Raw genomic sequence first — 6,210 nt, forward strand, 5'->3', positions numbered from 1 at the left:
GGCCACATGGCTTTAGATCTAGCTGTGACCATGTGAGAACCATCCATTTCAGTTCCCAACCCACATCTATGAATCAACATACTTAGCATCTCTAAAACTGAGGACTATGAAATGTAGAGAAGTCTTTGAACAGATCATGAATACAGAAAAGAACTTATAGAAATGGCTCTAATCCTTTCTGACTCTCATTTGCTTACATCATATTTCTGAAGGGTAAACCTGAGTGGGATGGTGCATTTTTCCCTTTCACTGGGGATTTGGTTGTCAGAATTGTGGTGTCAAGGCTATCCTTTGACTATAATTCAGATCTTTTCTTTACAGAAAGAACAAAAAGTCGTGTTAACATTCAGGTGTAATACTTTAGCCATCAAGAAATTATTACATCTGTCCCTGTACCTACACTCCAAATCATCTTTCAAAGCTAAATGCTGATTAATATTTCTTTCAAAAATATTATATCACAATTGCAGGTCTTCCTGTTCATTGAATTTGTTTCCCCCAAACTTCAAGCACAGATGAAATATTGATACTGCCTAAGGAATCAAGATTGATAATTTTTCATAGGAACATTTTAATATTACAACATGTTATTTTAATTCATGACTCTCAAGAGAGAAACATGAAAAATCAGAACCAAGATATGGCTTTAAATTTCACTTTTCCAAAATGAGAAAAAAAAATAAAGAAAAAAATCCCATACACAAATAATACATTACCTTGTTTTATTTTTCACAACAAAATAGTGTTTTCGTTATCACAAACGTAAAAATTGTGAAATTTGCTGCAATATAGTTTCACTATATACCTACTAGAGCATATTAATTGTATTCAATATATGTGCTGATTTAAAGGCTGAATTAGGTGGAATGTTATCTCCAAGAACACAAGAAGAGACCCAAGTCTCTTAATTCAGGAAGTTAGCTAATGCACTAAGAGAAAGGGAATCAGAGTTGCCAAAATGAAACAACAAGAAGCCCCATTGATAATGTCCAAGAAATTGGACCATCATCAATCACATGGAGGCTGTGAAGCTTTTCAATGAATTGTTCAGATGGACACAACATTTGTGATACTCACAGAGAAACCAACGCACTGTGAAAGTTAGTAGAGACAGAGATGAAGCAGTTTGGGTTCAGACCCATTTCTTGGGTACCATAATTTTTGATAATCTCAAATAGAATTAAATTTCATTTTGTAATCTCAGATAATATAGAAATCCTTTCCAATAGGAAGGCTTATCCACAAATCAGAACACCAGGAATCCTATCTCTCTGTGACTGAAGAAATGTTCCTGCTGATTTGAAGACGAAAATTACTGATCTGTCAGAGTAAGCAAAACACATTAGTTTATGCTTTGACAGTGCCCAGCAGATTGAGGAAATCACAGATGGGCAGGAAAACTTCATCTATTTGTAGATATCTACTCAGTGACTTAAAATCTCATTGTCACAAAATAACTGAATGTAAGTAAAACATTTTTTAAAAATCAACTATAATGATCACATTATCCTTTTATTAAAGTTCATTCACTTATCAGTCTACATTGGTCATCTCTTAAAACTATATCACCATTTTTGTTAGGAAATTATTTAGCATACCTGAAAGAGAACAGAATGAAGGCACCAAATTTGAAAGGGGTAGGCAGACATGAGGACGATTTTAAACAAAATTGAGGGTGGCAAAAAAAGAGGCTTCCAGAAAAAAAAGAAAAACCCTCAAACTGCCATGAATACACAAAATAGACTATTTGCATAACTATCATTGCCCTAAATAATCAAAATAATTTTCTTTATTTTTAATATCTTCAACTCATCTGGGGAACAATGAATTGCAATATTTAAACTTCCTATCAAAGTAATTTAGTAGGTGAATTACTTTGAAAATGACTAAAAATAAAGTATTTTCATGTGTGAGATTTCACTGAAAATGAAATGCCATTACATCAAAAGAAAGCAAAAATAAGTGATTACCATTTGCATGGGTAGACGCTCTCCTAAAACATAGATGACCATATGTGATATGGTTTTCTATAAGAAGGTACTGCTTTGATTCTCTACCAAATTTTTCCTGTGTTTGGTGACCTACAATTCTACTGCCTTTAAAGCTTTGTAAAACAGCCATTCTGAAAGAAAAGTGCCTGCTCCTCCCATTGAGAAATATTTTTTTTATGTGTTAATAGTAGTTAGCTTTTATTTTTTTTTTTATTTTTTTTATTGGTTGTTCAAAACATTACAAAGCTATTGACATAGCATGTTTCATACATTAGATTCAAGTTGGTTATGAACTCCCATTTTTACCCCAAATACAGATTGCAGAATCACATCTGTTACATATCCACATTTTTACATAATGCCCTATTAGTAACTGTTGTATTCTGCTCCCTTTCCTATCCTCTACTATCCCCCCTCCCCTCCCCTCCCATCTTGTCTCTCTACCCCATCTACTGTATTTCACTTCTCTCCTTGTTTATTTACCCATTCCCCTCGCAACCTCTTATGAGTGCTTTAGTATAACAATGAGCATCTCCCTCCATTACCATGCAATTTCTCTTTTCTCTCCCTTTCCCTCCCACCTATTGTATCTGTTTAATGTTGATCTTTCTTTCCTGCTCTTCCTCCCTGCTCTGATCCTGGTTATTCTCATTATATCAAAGAAGACATTTGGTATTTGTTTTTTAGGGATTGGCTAGCTTCACTAAGCATAATCTGCTCTAGTGCCATCCATTTCCCTGCAAAATCCATGATTTTGTCATTTTTTAGTGCTGCGTAATATTCCATGGTGTATAAATGCCACATTTTTTTTATCCATTCATCTATTGAAGGGCATCTGGGTTGGTTCCACAGTCTAGCAATTGTGAATTGTGCCGCTATGAACATCGATGTGGCAGTATCCCTGTAATAAGCTCTTTTAAGGTCTTCAGGGAATAGTCCGAGAAGGGCAATAGCTGGGTCAAATGGTGGTTCCATTCCCAGCTTTCCCAGGAATCTCCATACTGCTTTCCAAATTGGCTGCACTAGTTTGCAGTCCCACCAGCAATGTCCAAGAGTACCCTTTTCCCCATATCCTCGCCAGCACTTGTTGTTGTTTGAGTTCATAATGGCTGCCAATCTTACTGGAGTGAGATGGTATCTTAGGGTGGTTTTGATTTGCATTTCTCTGACTGCTAGAGAAGGTGAGCATTTTTTCATATATTTGTTGATTGATTGTATGTCCTCCTCTGAGAAGTGTCTGTTTAGGTCTTTGGCCCATTTGTTGATTGGGTTATTTGTTTTCTTATTGTTTAATTTTTTGAGTTCTTTGTATACTCTGGATATTAGGGCTCTATCTGAAGTGTGAGGAGTAAAAATGTGTTCCCATGATGTAGGCTCCCTATTTACCTCTCTTATTGTTTCTCTTGCTGAGAAAAAACTTTTCAGTTTAAGTAAGTCCCATTTATTGATTCTTGTTATTAACTCTTGTGCTATAGGTGTTCTGTTAAGGAATTTGGAACCCGACCCCACAATATGTAGATCGGAGCCAACTTTTTCCTCTATCAGGCGCAGAGTCTCTGTTTTGATATCTAGCTCCTTGATCCACTTTGAGTTAACTTTCGTGCATGGCGAGAGGAGGGGATTCAGATTCATTTTGTTGCAAATGGATTTCCAGTTTTCCCAGCACCATTTGTTGAAGATGCTATCCTTCCTCCATTGCATGCTTTTAGCTCCTTTATCAAATATAAGATAGTTGTAGCTTTGTGGATTAGTCTCTGTGTCCTCTATTCTATACCATTGGTCCACCCACCTGTTTTGGTACCAGTACCATGCTATCTTTGTTACTATTGCTCTGTAATATAGTTTGAAATCTGGTATCGCTATACCGCCTGATTCATGCTTCCTGCTTAGAATTGCTTTTGCTATTCTGGGCCTTTTATTTTTCCATATGAATTTCATGGTTGCTTTATCTATTTCTACAAGAAATGCCATTGGAATTTTGATTGGGATTGCATTAAACCTATAGAGAACTTTTGGTAATATCGCCATTTTGATGATGTTAGTTCTGCCTATCCATGAACAGGGTATATTTTTCCATCTTCTAAGATCTTCTTCTACTTCTCTCTTTAGGGTTTTGTAGTTTTCATTGTATAGATCTTTCACCTCTTTTGTTAGGTTGATTCCCAAGTATTTTATTTTCTTTGAGGATATTGTGAATGGAGTGTTTTTCCTCATTTCCATTTCAGAAGTTTTGTCGCTGATATACAGAAATGCCTTTGATTTATGCATGTTAATTTTATATCCTGCTACTTTGCTGAATTCATTTATTAGTTCTAGTAGTTTTTTTGTGGACCCTTTTGGTTCTTCTAGGTATAGAATCATGTCGTCCGCAAAAAGTGATAATTTAAGTTCTTCTTTTCCTATTTTTATGCCTTTAATTTCTTTCGTCTGTCTAATTGCTCTGGCCAGTGTTTCAAGAACTATATTGAATAGCAGTGGTGATAGAGGGCATCCCTGTCTTGTTCCAGATTTTAGGGGGAATGCCTCTAATTTTTCTCCATTGAGAATGATGCTAGCCTGAGGCTTAGCATAGATAGCTTTTACAATGTCGAGGTAAGATCCTGTTATCCCTAGTTTTTCTAGTGTTTTGAACATAAAGGGATGCTGTACTTTGTCAAAAGCTTTTTCTGCGTCTAATGAGATGATCATATGGTTCTTATCTTTAAGTCTATTGATGTGGTGAATAACATTTATTGATTTCCGTATATTGAACCATCCTTGCATCCCAGGGATGAATCCTACTTGATCATGGTGTACAATTTTTTTGATGTGCCTTTGTATCCGATTCGCCAGAATTTTATTGAGGATTTTTGCATCTAGGTTCATCAGAGATATTGGTCTGTAGTTTTCTTTCTTTGAGGTGTCTTTGTCTGGTTTCGGAATCAGGGTGATGTTGGCCTCATAGAATGAATTTGGCAGAGCTCCCTCTTTTTCTATTTCCTGAAATAACTTGAAAAGTATTGGTATTAATTCTTCTTTAAAGGTTTTGTAAAACTCCGCTGTATACCCATCCGGTCCTGGGCTTTTCTTGGTTGGAAGTCTTTTGATTGCTTCTTCTATTTCATCTATTGATATTGGTCTGTTTAAGTTGTGGGTATCCTCCTGACTCAGTCTGGGCAAATCATATGACTTAAGGAATTTATCGATGTCTTCACTATCCTCTATTTTATTGGAATATAGGTTTTCAAAATAATTTCTAATGTCTTCTGTATTTCTGTTGTGTCTGTTGTAATATTACCTTTTTCATCCCGTATGTTAGTAATTTGAGTTCTCTCTCTTCTTCTCTTCGTTAGCATGGCTAGGGGTCTGTCAATCTTATTTATTTTTTCAAAGAACCAACTTTTAGTTTTGTTAATTTTTTCAATAGTTTCTTTTGTTTCAATTTCGTTGATTTCCGCTCTGATTTTAATTATTTCTTGCCTTCTGCTACATTTGCTGTTGTTTTGCTCTTCCTTTTCTAGGGCTTTGAGATGGAGTGTGAGCTCATTTATTTGTTGGTTTTTCCTTTTTTTGAGGTATGACCTCCAGGCGATGAATTTCCCTCTTAAAACTGCTTTCATTGTGTCCCATAGATTCTGATATGTTGTGTCTGTGTTTTCATTTATCTCTAAGAATTTTTTGATTTCCTTCTTTATGTCTTCTGTAACCCATTGATCATTCAGTAACATATTGTTCATTTTCCATGTGATGTAGGATTTTTCCTTCCTTCTTTTATCATTGATTTCCATTTTCATTGCATTATGATCAGATAAAATGCATGGTATTATCTCCACCCCTGTATATTTACTGAGGGATGCCCTATGACATAATATATGGTCTATTTTTGAGAAGGATCCATGTGCTGTTGAAAAAAAAGTATAGCCACTTGATGTTGGATGATATATTCTATATATGTCAGTTAAGTCTAGGTTGTTGATTGTGATATTGAGTTCTATAGTTTCTTTATTCAACTTTTGTTTGGAAGATCTGTCCAATGGTGAGAGAGGTGTGTTGAAGTCACCCATAATTATTGTATTGTGGTCTATTTGATTCTTGAACTTGATGAGAATTTCTTTCATGAACGTCACAGCCCCATTATTTGGTGCATAAATATTGATGATTGTTATGTCTTGTTGGTGAATGGTTCCTTTTAACAGTATATAATGACCTTCCTTATCCCTTTTGATTAATTTAGTCTTGA

Source organism: Ictidomys tridecemlineatus, chromosome 4 (assembly GCF_052094955.1).
Source record: "Ictidomys tridecemlineatus isolate mIctTri1 chromosome 4, mIctTri1.hap1, whole genome shotgun sequence".
Lineage (NCBI taxonomy): Eukaryota > Metazoa > Chordata > Mammalia > Rodentia > Sciuridae > Ictidomys > Ictidomys tridecemlineatus.